This window comes from Haliotis asinina, chromosome 10, assembly GCF_037392515.1.
Source record: "Haliotis asinina isolate JCU_RB_2024 chromosome 10, JCU_Hal_asi_v2, whole genome shotgun sequence".
In the NCBI taxonomy this organism is placed as follows: domain Eukaryota; kingdom Metazoa; phylum Mollusca; class Gastropoda; order Lepetellida; family Haliotidae; genus Haliotis; species Haliotis asinina.
This window is the reverse complement of record NC_090289.1, coordinates 48,092,503-48,106,322: the sequence shown is the minus strand read 5'-3', so window position 1 is coordinate 48,106,322 and position 13,820 is coordinate 48,092,503. Positions and strand designations below refer to the sequence as shown.

Below are 13,820 nucleotides of genomic sequence, written 5' to 3'. Positions count from 1 at the left end.
GGGCATTAAGTGAGGGAATGGTAGGGCCGCTCCCCTGTCACCAAATGACCTGCATATGGGGTTGGGTAATCACACTGACACGATCCATGGGTCCCAAGGGACAGGGTTAGAGTACACGGCTCTCCACCGTTTAAGGTGGGGCATGGGACTTGGGGGTAATAAATTTTACACAACAAAGTGCACCGCCTCGCTGTTAAAGTGTGAATGTAACAAATGCGTAATCTGGAGGACATTTTGAAATGACCCGTAATGCACATTTCGGAGTGCGAAATCTGATTGGTTAAAGCCGCCTCTTTGACAGTCATGAACTTCACAAGCAATCAGCCAATTGGCCACGTGGAAAAGAGTCTACTACTGTAAAATACGATAGGAAATGGGAAGAGTTTGAGAAGGGAAGGCGGATGCCACTGACCAAACCTGCTCCAACGCTTTGGAAGTTCAAACGACGTCATCGCCGGCTGTGGAGGGATGGTATTGTTTGGTTGCGGTCGTGAGAAAGAAGTACCGAGTACACAGGCATCACAGGTGGATTAACACCAGTTGGCGGGAAAACCGTACTTGTAGGTAGCGAGTACTAACAGAGCCGTATTATCTATTGGTGGAACGTGTTAAAAGGTCAGTACCATTATCGAATATTTCCGTTTCCTTTATATTATACACTGTTTGGATAAATCTTCACGTATTTTCAAAATGTAAAACAAGTAATATAATTATACAACAAACTTACAGTTTCAGAAACCAAAATGTTCAGGTAATAAATGAAATTATAATCTTTTATATGCACATTGAAATTCGGTTCACTGGCAACGTGTTGAGCCAAAATACGGAAAAGAAAGCCGAGTTTATATATAAAACAAACTACATAGGACGCGCCCAAACCTAAATGAACACACACAATCACATCAAATAGTCCATTGCTAACTCTTGTTGCGACTTTGCAGAAATCAGTGCATGCTTGTATGTCTTCAAGAACACATTTTGTTTTAGATGAAGTAGAATTTGATCACATCTGTATTGACGCTGCAGAGAGAATTTAGCGTCATGAACATGTATAGGTACTCATGGCGTGTCAGCAGCCCGTACGAAATAGAAAACGATTTTCCATGGTTGTCAGGCCCCGTTTTCAAGAGAATATAATGCTTCAATACATAGCAACGACCAGGTACATATAGCTCTGGTCCAAGACTCCAATACCTGATACGTTACATACCTGCCAGCAAACGGTCAATCTGGTATAACGGACAGTCTGTTCGCATGACGAACATGTCTGTAGCACAGGAAGAGGAACCTCATTAATCCGAGCGATTTGGTCAACCAGATGAACGGGTCCTGACCATCGACTGACGGAACAGATACGTTTCTCGACTGCGAACGCTCAGTTTCATCATTGTTGACAGAGGTTCTTGGTACGAAACTGTTTGGAACTTGAAAACTTCATTAAGATGATCTGCTATCAAACTAAATTTATGTTCTTTTGATTACTTTAAACTCAATCTCAGATTTATTCTTAATCTATATTTGATATGTGTTAGATTTAAAATTCAAAACGGAAGCCTCTCAGTAAAACAAGAATTTCAGACATTTTAAACGATACGTGTTCACTGTCACACCTAAAGTGCTTATTTCTATCACGTGATGTCTATCTATATTTTATAGAAAATAGTGTGAACCTTGTTAATTTTTTTCAGATGATATACGAAATGGCATAAATGGAGACAGTAGAATAAAATTAAAAATACAAACGTTGGCTTCGACAGGTCAGTTTCACAGCGAAATGAAAATCTTGTTTAGCAGTCATTAGAAAATATATGTATGTACTGAAGTTAAAAAAGATCCAAAAGTTTCGGATTATCGCTATTGTGTACAAAATAGTATCCGTTTTACACACCATTCTTCTTCAAGTTAGTACACTTAGTCAAGTATTTTGTATTATACCATATAAAATGCTCGAAGAATCCTTTACTGCACGTGGATTTAATCTGTTAATTTACAGCAGGCCGTACTTGGGTTCAAACAATAGGCAAGTCCCACTCTCATCACAGATAATATGTTGCCAGTATTTTTAAAAGCACCATTGGAGGTCACCGATTATGATGCTCTTAGTATCATTGATATTTCATGACTAGGTCTCAGTCACGGACAATCTTTATCTAATTGTTTAATTACTATTGGGGTCAATTTTATTATTATTTTACACTTACTTCGTCAGCAAATGAATATAAAAATGACTTATGTGGTTAGTAGTGTTGAGAACAGATGGTGACAATTCGGTAGAATTATTGACATTTGCGGCGACAGCAGTTTTAAGGGAGATTCTGGTCGACCAAACACACTTGCACGTTTCACATTGTCTAAATTAAATGTCGTAATTCACGCAATAAATATAAGCAAGAGAACCCTTTCAATATTCATACGAAATATATGCTGAAAAGCACAGGCTATTGTATTGTAAATGAAGAGGACACGTTTACGAATCAGGTTCAAATAATGGTCGAGTCAGGTTATCGTTTTGGCTCCCTGTCAAAGATACATGCAAAAACTAGTCAACTATTCATCTGAAACAATACCGGCACATACATGCGAGTCAAAGTATGGAACTGCATCGGACACTCTTTATGTCTTTGATTCATCAAATGTTTAAATGCCTTCCAAATATCTATCACAAAAATGTTAAATATGTTTACAGAGGCACTGATCAAACGTGAAAGTAATGTTGGTTTTGGTATTACTTATTTTGACATCTTTGTAAAAGAGGTATACGAGAGAGGTATTCATGTTCCTGGATGTGCACGAATACTGTTCGACATAAAGACAATGTTGACTGTTGGAATGTTGAGGGTACCCGTTTTGGTCAAATAGTCTTGTTGAGAGCTATTTTTATATCACTCTGAATCATTTTGCACAGATGGTCACCTATATTATTAGTTTTTATCCTGTCGTGATGCTCGTAGCTTTTAAATGTGATTTTTTGCAAAGCAAAAGAACTTGGAACATATAGTGTTTAGGAGTTGTTTCATCTGAAAGTTGTCAGAGTGAATATTCAGTATTAGCAAACTGAAGACTGTTTATGTATTCGTTGTTTTTATACCTCAGCTGGTAGTATTTCTGCGCACAATGTGACATGTAAGGACAGAAAGAGTCGCCTTGACGACAACACACAGATATGTTGATAAGGTGGATACAAACCATTAACAAAAAACTGTGAAGTGTACCAAATGCCCCTACTGTCTACTATAGTCCAAAAGATCACACATTTGTCCTTACTATCACCAATGCATGGACCCAAGTTTGTCAAATGTTCCCCAGGTAAATTCCATTTTGGTATACATGTTTTCAGTCCATGTCTTTGTGATACTGACAATAGTTCATTACTGTCATTTGAGGAAGTATTATCCAAGGTCAGTCGCAGAACGTTTGATAAATTCCGCGGAATGTCGATCTGGACCAGGACTCATGTCAGGGTATAAACCGTTTAAGGGGTAATAGTATATATGAGCTGTCAATTCACCTTCTAATCTATGGACAGTTTTATGAGATAGTCTTGGAATATTGTATTCTTTTAGCATTAACAAAAGGTGTTCTTGTGAGAATGATAGGGTTTGTGTGCCGATATTATGCACGTCTTCTTCACATGCATAGGCAAAAACACTTTGTTGATGTCATGACCCTGTGTTTTGTTTCTTAAACTGTGCTGATCTTGCGCTCTGAGTGAAATATAAATAGGTAGCAACATACTTGTGCTGTGCGTGACAAAATCCTGTTTGTGTAGCATGGCACTGATTAGAAAATGTAGTATATTAGCGTGTTATTTTCATATATCCGGATACGCTATGCTTGTAAGAGGCGACTAAACGAACCGCATACTTATCTGGTTTGGTGAATTGATGGGGACGTGTCACTAATTCTCATTTTGTCAGTCACTGACTTGTCTGGTCCAGATTCCATTTATCAATTTAACATATTTAGACATTAATACTGAGTGCTGCGTTAAATAAGGAACATCTGAGAAATCGCTTCATCAAACTTTATTTCCTCAAATTATTTTTGGGCGATGGGTTAGACTAGGGATTAAAGCGCTCGCCCTGCACGCTGAAGACCCGGGTCCAATTATCACACGTGTACAATGTGTTAAACCCATTCCTGGTGCCCTCTCGTTATATTGCTAAAAAGCAGCGAAATCCATACTCACTCACTCACCCAGCTACCCACACATTCACTCACTCACTCAAATGAATTTTATTCTAAATTTTACAAGTTCCATTTAACACTTTATCTTATTTATTTTACCTTTGGCTGATATAAATGTGAATTACAAGAACACCAGATGAACATTTTAAAACAAACGTGACAATTTACTAAAACAAACTCCCCAGGTACCCCATTAGTTCATTCAGTTGGTTATTTGCTGTTTATCGGCTCTTGTCAAATGGGTAGGAGAATCTTGATGGAAAGATAACATCAGCCAAAGGGTACTAATCATTCTATCCCTCATCACACACAAGGGACCTATGGACAGTTGGACGGATGTAGTCGCATTGACAAGCCATTTGGGAACTAAGGGTAGAATAATAGACTGCTTTGTCTCACGATCCCGGATGACAACCGAGGGGGCGGTAGTAACAAGTGGACATTTCATCTGAGTGCAATGATACGGAAACCTCGCTGTCATAAAAGTGGGATTTTAACGATATGAATAATTCTCCGTTTGATGTAGGTGGCACTGTGTATTAGGAATGTGACATTGGTTGATACGTTTGGTCGGAGCCGTGAGGTTAATTTGTTTCTGTGGTGGTTCAAATGTTTTAAATACCTTTGTGTGATGTTATCTAGGCTCTGGAAAGTCAAAATCAAATAAATCCGTGAAAACCCATGCATTGACGAAGAATCTCACCTTTGTCAAAGTCAAAGTATAGTTCGGATGCTTATTGCATGTAATGGGCAGTGGGGTAGCTCAGTGGTTTAATCGATCGCTGATAAGACCGAAAGCTCGGGGGTCAATTTCCAAATGATAATTATAGGTGATGTCCGGTTTTCCCCGTCGTGTAATATGTGCATTATTGCTAGCCCGGAAGTAAAAGCCGCTCATTACAAGTCAAAAGCTTGCATACACAGTAGCGTACCCGCCTTTAGGCACTCTAGACGCGTTCCTACACTTCATTTATAGGGCAATTCTTCTTACACGTGGTATGCTATGGACTTCTTTCGAGAGTAGTCTCCCATTCTATGAAAAGTGGGTAACATTCATGCTACGTTGTTGCCAACATGATGTCAAGCATGCCCCAAACCCTTCTGGAAACCTTCTATGCTAAGTCCATTCGCACGTCCAGTTGTTTCAACACTTCATTTTAGTCTTTGGCATGTCCTGATACCTGAACACAATCCCTACTAAACGTAGATACCACTGTGCGTTTCCGTCTGTATTATGAGTGATGACAGCACAAAAGTTTAGCGTATCCTGCTCTTCACAAACGCACTGTCAGTTGTTACAGTGATATACAAACACAAAAAGTACAAAGGGACAAGGACACTTAAATACACACTCACACCGACATGCACACACGCAAGAAAACACACTCACACGCACACACACACAGCACAGATGAAGGGCCACATTCGAACGCACATGAAGTCACATACATACGCACACATGCGTATACCACTACGCTCAGTCAGCTATTCGGAGGTTTCTGTGTGGCTGATACACTACAGTAGAAGTCTGAAGATGAATGGGTATCATGTAACAAAATGCTGAATCTGACAATACTTATATGCTATCTTTATCTAAAAATTCACTAGTTTATGTTTGCACATCTCTATGTTTGCACACCTGCACGCATGACGCACGCATCCACACGCATTCATTAAGGGGCGCTGCGTACGACCCGTTCGACTCTTCCTCAATCTTGATCGAGTGCCAGTCACTTGATTATCTGATCCAGACTCTGATTTAAGGACCGCCGCTGGAATATTGCTGAGAAAGGAGTAAAACAAGACACGCTCACTAAAACAAGGCAAAAAGGTAATGCTGTTTTCTAATCGTCACTTTCGCTTTTCCATTGCTGCGAGGGAATATGGTACACTTTCAATTTGTGTCAATGTTTGCTGAAAGCATTTAACCGCGAGCACCGCCAGTTACAACAGTAGGTAATATGTGCAACCGGTGGAGTCAATGTTGGAACCTGATAAATACCAACCAAACGAATTTACATAATTAACAATAATTTATACGTGGGAGCCATGGAACACTTGTAACATAGTTTTGTGTGAATATATCACCTATTTGTTTAGATACTGAGCAAAGCGTTAAATGACAAACACACATGATTCCATGACCTCAACGTATGGTTGTAAAGGGATGACAAACAAGCTGATGAAACATAATCCAATGAAAATCCGTTTTCTATTTGATCTGTCATGTCAAATAATCAAAGAATACAACCAACTGTATGATACATGGTGCATCGTAACTACTGAAGTGATTAGCCATAAAACAATGTCATGATAAAGAAATATATTACATTTCGAACACCCTACAATAATACTATGTGTCAACGCGTGCCTGTAGTCATCGGCTCGTGGTGAATTAGCTCGTGATTTTGATGAATATTACGTTGACGAAGACAAATGAATACGTTGATGAAGACGAAGGCATCGTTTAGTTGTTCAAACTTCTTGAGTTGATTTCACAAGACATGACAAACAAGTATACATGAATGAGGTGAGCGGGTTGTACAGTTGATGTGATGGTAGACACAGCCAAGGGGGATGACCAATAAAGGCCATACATGTCATATGCAGTAATTAATGGAAGTAACAAAGAGTAACAAGGTAGCTGACTAGACAATGTACGCTGTGGTAGTGATAAAATTAAGAATGTAGATTAAATAATAACAAATGATTTATGTGGCCTGGTTACATAGCTTTTTTATTTTAGTTTGTTCTTTTTTAAAGAAATATTTGGATGATGGCTGTCCTGAATTAGACACTATAACAACTTCCCTCCGTTCCGTAAAGTTTGGACCTCAACCTTAAATAAGTTGAGTCCAAACTGATAGCAGGGAAGCTGTATAAATACCAACAGTGTGAATCAGTACATAATCACTGTAAAGCAAATCTTGGTGTCGTTGACCTCCCGTGCAGCAAATATATCTATGCAGTGACGGTAATAGAGTGATCATCTTGTCAGTCTGACATCAGAAAAATAATCATATGATCGTTGCAATGTACATTTCACATTCAGGTATTGGCTACTTGGGACGGATTTAATAAATATTTCAGAGAAAGATATTTAAATCTTGAGTCTAGCTTTGTAGTGAGTCCTAGTACCAAACAATGATAACGATTAGCGTCATAAAAAGTATGTATTAAACATCTCAGCAAATATTTCACATTAAGAAATTTGAAACCAAGAGTCTAACTTTACCGCGTGACTCAGGCGGTACTTGTGGGTACTGCTGCCCTTTTAAGTATGATGGGTGCTCTTCCCGTGTCTGTGACGGAGCTTGCACATATAGTGCGGGTGCTATGCCCAATAAAAAACAAAACATACTCCTACAATGAGGGCTATTCCTGTGTCGTTGACAGAGCTTGCCAATATATTGTGGGTGCTATGCCCAATAAAGAAGCATTAATAACAACCCTACTCTGACTTCAAAATTATAAAATGCTGACGATTACTTTGCTGTTAATATCTTAATACTGACACATGAGAAAATGTGGTTGTAGGTATCTGGATAAAAGAATATCCCTATTCTGACTTCATTCTATATCCATATAAGTAATCAATGCTCACATGCACGAAATACATTATGGTATAGATAAAAAGGTAGTAATGTACTGGTCTACGATCAAACATACCTGGTTGCACTTATCAACAATAACACATACCATATCCTGAACTGTGTCCTTTGAAGGCAACACAGACAAGTAAGTCCTGAAGAGCTGTCTTGTGCGCAATGCCCATCCGTAAGATGTCAGTAAGGTGTGTTCAGTATGAATACACGATCTCCGTGTTGATGGCTGTTATAATATCTGTGTGGGAGAGACGTACCTACTTGCTTGGTCTGTGGTATCTCGCTTCTTCCTTAACTTGTAGGTTGTCCATTAGGTGGTTGCTGTATGATCTCTATTCAAGATGGTGACTTTCAGGATCCATGTTGATCAAGACGCTTACAATGTCTTCAATTTGACGTAGAACTTGAGGAGTCATCCTTGATAAATGATGTTAATTGTAGGCACATAGAGAGGTTTCAAGATCTAGAGTAACCTAAAAAGTTACTCCAGACGGATTCGAACACCAGTTGCCAACGCGTGCCTGTAGTCATCGGCTCGTGGTGAATTAGCTCATGATTTTGATGAATATTACGTTGACGAAGACAAATGAATACGTTGATGAAGACGAAGGCATCGTTTAGTTGTTCAAACTTCTTTAGTTGATTTCACAAGACGTGACAAACAAGTATACGCGAATGAGGAGTGCGGACCTCCAGTTCAACCCCTGCCTTTCCTGCGAACGGCATAATCCTGCTCACGGTCATCCCTACAAAGACAGTCGGAATCCACACTCTCATCTCACATTATATATACAGTTTAAAAAAGAGATAGGAAAACATTACCACTTCCTTGTACAGTTGATGTGATGATAGACACAGTCAAGGGGGATGACCAATAAAGGCCATAAATGTCATATGCAGTAATTAATGGAAGTAACAAAGAGGAACAAGGTAGCTGACTAGACAATGTACGCTGTGGTAGTGATAAAAATTAAGAATGCAGATTAAATAACAACAAACATGGTTTGTTTGTTTTGGTTTTTTTGGGGGGGGATTTTTTGTTGATATTTTAGAAATATTTGGATGATGGCTGTCCTGAATTAGACACTATAACATATGCAACAGAAAGTCATGTTATATTTGGGTTACACTTTCCCAGTAAAGTACAGATTATAGTATATTTGTTGCATCTAAATAATTTTTATTAAATACGGTTTCATATTTCTGTTAAATACCAGCTCACATAACAGTTCGATTAACAGCAAACTGCGAAAATTATTAGGGCACAACAGATACATTTCAGTCTTTGTGAAAAGAGCGTAAATTATCATGTGTGTAATTTTGTGTAATCTGTCCCGATGCATACTGATTCCCACCATTTAATTTTAACAAGAACAATCACAATTATCAGATAGTTCCCATTAATTCGGGTTTTATTGGCAAAAGATCGCCTTAGGGAAGTATAAAATTTGTGGATATGTTGCAAGAACTATGAGAATTATGTATTATGTTCATTATACAGTCGGAGTTGAACAACCAACCCAAATTATATTAATTGTAATTTGTATAAACATGAAAAGGGTTTTGTCGTTTGTTCTCTTATAACGATTTGTTGTCACATATTAACCACGCACTGTAGCAAAACTAACATGCCCATCACATGTATCAATACACATTTGTATCCTCTCTAAGCTGAGTTTTAATAACTGTCGAGTACTTCTCACTCATGTGTCTTCGGGGAAATCACCGCTTGGTGTGTCCGAGATTAACTGGCATAAAGGCCTACATGGAGCACAAAGTCGTATCGATTCCACTTCTTGCCCTCGTGAACAGGGTGGACACCTGATCTGGACTGAAGAAGATTTAATATTTTTTAATCTCGTCCCACCATGTTTGTCTATGGCGATGTTGGCTTGCTCTACAGATACCGTAGAGTATTCTATATCCCAGATAGAATTTAGATTGTCGGATCGTTAGTTCAGCTGTCCCCATGCCACTAGTAACTATTGATGGGTATTGTGGAGTTATACCCTGGAGATTACTGTTTCCTGGGAGTCTCAAGCAATGTACGCAGCTGCATTTAGCCGACTGGTTACACAAATCCGAATGTTTCCCCATAGACTTCTATACTAATGTTATACTTAAAACAAAAAACAGAAAAAAGCAAAAACAAAGAAAAACGACAAATATCCAGACAATCAACAGCCATTCAATGTACACATGGGTACAGTCTGGGCTTTAAACAACAACAAATCACAAATTCCGGCTAACTTATCCTGTCTATAGCACGAGTGCAGGAAGCTGAACAGTTCCACAACAAATGCCACGTTCAAGAAAATATCTATCCACATATAAGAATAACTCATGGTGACAGATATGACTGAATTAAATACATAAAATTAAAGTCGGTTAATGTAACTGAATGGAAGTGCTTTCAAAACATAAAACGTTTACACCATTTCATCCAATCACAGATGTCACATGTATCTATCTGGACAAAAGTTAAACAGTGACTTTAGTGCAGTAGAACCAACACGGATGGCCTGAATGTGGATCCATATATGTCATCGTATCCCAGTTGAGTAGATAGATGCTTATGATACCAATCACAGGATTGTCTGGTTTACACTCTTACTTACAGAACGTCTTCATATTGCTGGAATATTGTCGAGTTGTGCGTTTGAGAACACTACTGAACATGGTATGATGTGTACTGTATGCATGTGATTCTATCCGGTGAAGATTCGTATTCAGTTTGATATTTAGTAATCCATGTTTGTAAATTAAATAAGAAGAGACAAACGGATCGGTTGGTCAGGCTCGCTGTCTTAGTTGACACATGTCATCGTGTGCAGATCGGTGCTCATTCTGTTTATTTTGGATTGTCTGGTCCAGGTGTGATTGTTTTCAGAAAAGTGACAATGCTAGAATATCACTGCGCAGAGCCTTAAAAGACAAACAAACATGATTCCATGACCTCAACGTATAGCAGCAAAAGGGATGGCAAACATGCTGGTGACACATGCTCCAAGGAAAATCCAATTTCTCTTATTCTATTTGATCTGTCATGTCAAATAATCAAAGAATACAACCAACTGTATGATACATGGTGCATCGTGACTACTGAAGGGATTGACCATAAAACATCGTCACGATAAAGAAATATATTACATTTCGAACACCCTCCAATAATACTATGTAACAGTGAGTCATGTTATGATTGGGTTACACTTTCCCAGTGAAATACAGATTATAGTATTTTTGTTGGATTGAGTCCCATTCTGGTTTCGAAGCCTTCATTCTCAAAGTAGGAGACCTAATCGCCGGCACACACAGTCAGTCGTCTATCACGACTCAAGTCTGTCAAGACCCGTGAAAATCCTGGGGTGGAATGGGCCTTCAGCAACCCATGCTTGCCATAAAAGGCGACTACGCTTGTCGTAAGAGGCGACTAACGGGATCGGGTGGTCAGACTAGCTGACTTGGTTGACACATGTCATCGGTTCCCAATTGCGCAGATCGAAGTTCATGTTGTTGATCACCGGATTGTCTAGTCCAGACTCGATTATTTACAGAGGCCGCCTTATAGCTAGAATATTGCTTAATGCGGGTTAAAACTAAACTCACTCACTCACGGACTTTGTGTTCCCGTCTGATAAGTGTAAATTTGCTCCCACTGCCAAAAGACAAGTGAGTGAGTGAGTGAGTGAGTTACCATTTAACGTCACATAGGCAATATTTCCGCCATATCGTTACGAGATCATATTTGACATTGACATGGAATATATATACAGTCACTATAAAAAAGGGACACTAAAACAACTAGAATATCACAATTATAATTAAAACTGGCACTGAAAGCTAAAGCTGAGAGCACCATTTGCATAATACAATATAAAAACAGGTTATAGATCATCAACACCACAAGGTAGATCGCCATACAAAGGACCACGGGACTTACAGTGCCTATGCCACCTGCAAGGACCCTAGTTGTATTTGCACCATCCCTTCGGCTTTCAGCAGTTGTAAGAAATGTTAGCCAAAATTAAATTAACAAGAATACAACGTTTAAAAACCTTGGTAAGTTTATATTTGGCGTGGAAAGTTTTGTGACTTACGTACCCCGAAAGCCAAGAATGCGTAATGCTTTTTAATATGTGGTCATATGAAACGCGTTACATTTGGGATTACACTCTGTCAGTGTTTATGTGTTACTATATCACTATCTGACAGTGATTCATTGGCTTTTAGAGGACTGAAAGAGCTGACATTTCTAGTGGTAGTGGAAGTATTAGCGTCTCTGTTTATTATGAACAATAATTAGGTAGGTTTCAAATTGAAAGAACTGAAATGAATATTTGCTTTGAATCTGAGCTTACATTTTCTTATTCAAGAGTCATTTATTGTTGGAGAATATCATTATATCACACTGAATGACTATGTGGTAATCCATCAACATAGATCATTTTGATGTTGATTATTTTTAACCTAACATTGAAGTTAATTAAATGCACTTCGTGTTTCCTCTTGTCTCTGAAGCGGGGGACGACGGAGCATAGCTGTTATCGTTGTAAACTATGCAAACTCGAACAGTCATTATGAATTCGAATAAGTGTTGAACTTAGCTAATAACAGCTTATTATTTGATGTCTGCGCACATTAAATCCGTCTCGCCATTCCCTGATGTTTCTATTCTCGTGTTTCTTTGTATCGATACACGGATAAATGTCATGCAAACTAGATTACAACATCAACAAATGTACATATGGAGAGTCCACCTACCAACTTTATGTGTTAATACAAATACTGTATCCTATTTATCCGACTACTTAATTTAATCTGCTTTCGTCACTAATCTCTAATCTTTTTAAACGCAACACATTAAACACCATTTGACACGAATATCAGCAATGGGGCGCTTAGCAACGCCTACAGCGTCCTGCAGATCAAACAAAAGTAATGGTGGAATAAATATAGGTGGTATGATACGTGCAGTGTATAAAAAAATAATCCGAATTTCTGTATGTAACCGGTCTGTATGTGAAACGTATTTTCAGCAGGAAAACCAAAACATTTATCATACAACCTTGGATCAGATACTGTCACAGTATTGTGAGAATAACTACTTAATGCCTCAAAAAATATATAGATAGATGAGCTACCGTTGACAAAACATACCTACATTTGCTGAAATGACGAGGTACAATTATGCGAACGATCCGCCTCTGATTCACGTTTACTGATTGCCCTCATGTCGTGGAAGCTGGAATCCATTTGTTTAAGGCAAAAAAGAATCGATTTTTGTTGAGATATACCGTCATGTTAACGTATCCCTTTCCAATAGTCTGTTTGCATGCAATATGTTTATATGCTAAACGTTTCTGATGATGTATCGTGCAGCGTTCGGTAAGTGATTGAAGCTTTTATAAAATATCTGTTTAACAGCGCAGTGCAATCAGGCTCGCCACATTACCACCGGGAACATTGATTTCTTGCGAATAGACTGAGCGAGTGAGGTTTTCCGTAGTTTTGAGGAATAATTCACCAATATCACGTCGGGACATATAAATAATGGTGTTCACTCATGTTAAACCTAGACGCATAAGTTTATTGCTGGTCAGTAACTGTTATAAATGAATTGTAGCTGTTAAAATGTATTTCGTTTTCTTTTACTTTGCACATGTCTATTTCTATTGTGAATCTATCCATAAAATCAAAATTGTTTTTGTGTTTCTTACAAATGCCATGTCAGAAATGTGCTTGAATAAGAATATATTATACTCTTACCCAGACTACATTCTGATGTCAGTAATTAACCAAGAAGCTGTCTCTCCGTGTGATTGTTTAAACAGATAGAAAGAAATGAGCCAAGCCCATCCATTAGTCCAATAGCGAGTAGGGTAGATGCAAAGCAAGATGTAGGGTAACTGAGAAAACACACGTTGATTCCGTGAATGTGGAGTATGGTGTAAGTGAAGTGAGAACCCGAGAAGAAACCCGGTAAGATCAAGGTTAGAACTGGTCTTCTCTAACGCAAGCTTGTCGTAA

The 13,820-nt window shown here is 38.5% G+C and overlaps 1 protein-coding gene across 1 annotated transcript in view; it reads left to right on the top strand.

Annotated features, from left to right (window-relative positions):
* Positions 1-406: 406 nt before the first annotated feature.
* LOC137298254 (HCS2 neuropeptides-like) overlaps positions 407-13,820 on the top strand; it is a 91,050-nt gene continuing 77,636 nt past the window's right edge. Inside the window, exon 1 of the mRNA XM_067830430.1 lies at positions 407-615. The gene's annotated coding sequence lies outside the window, so the exon portion shown is untranslated. The remainder of the gene's footprint in view (positions 616-13,820) is intronic.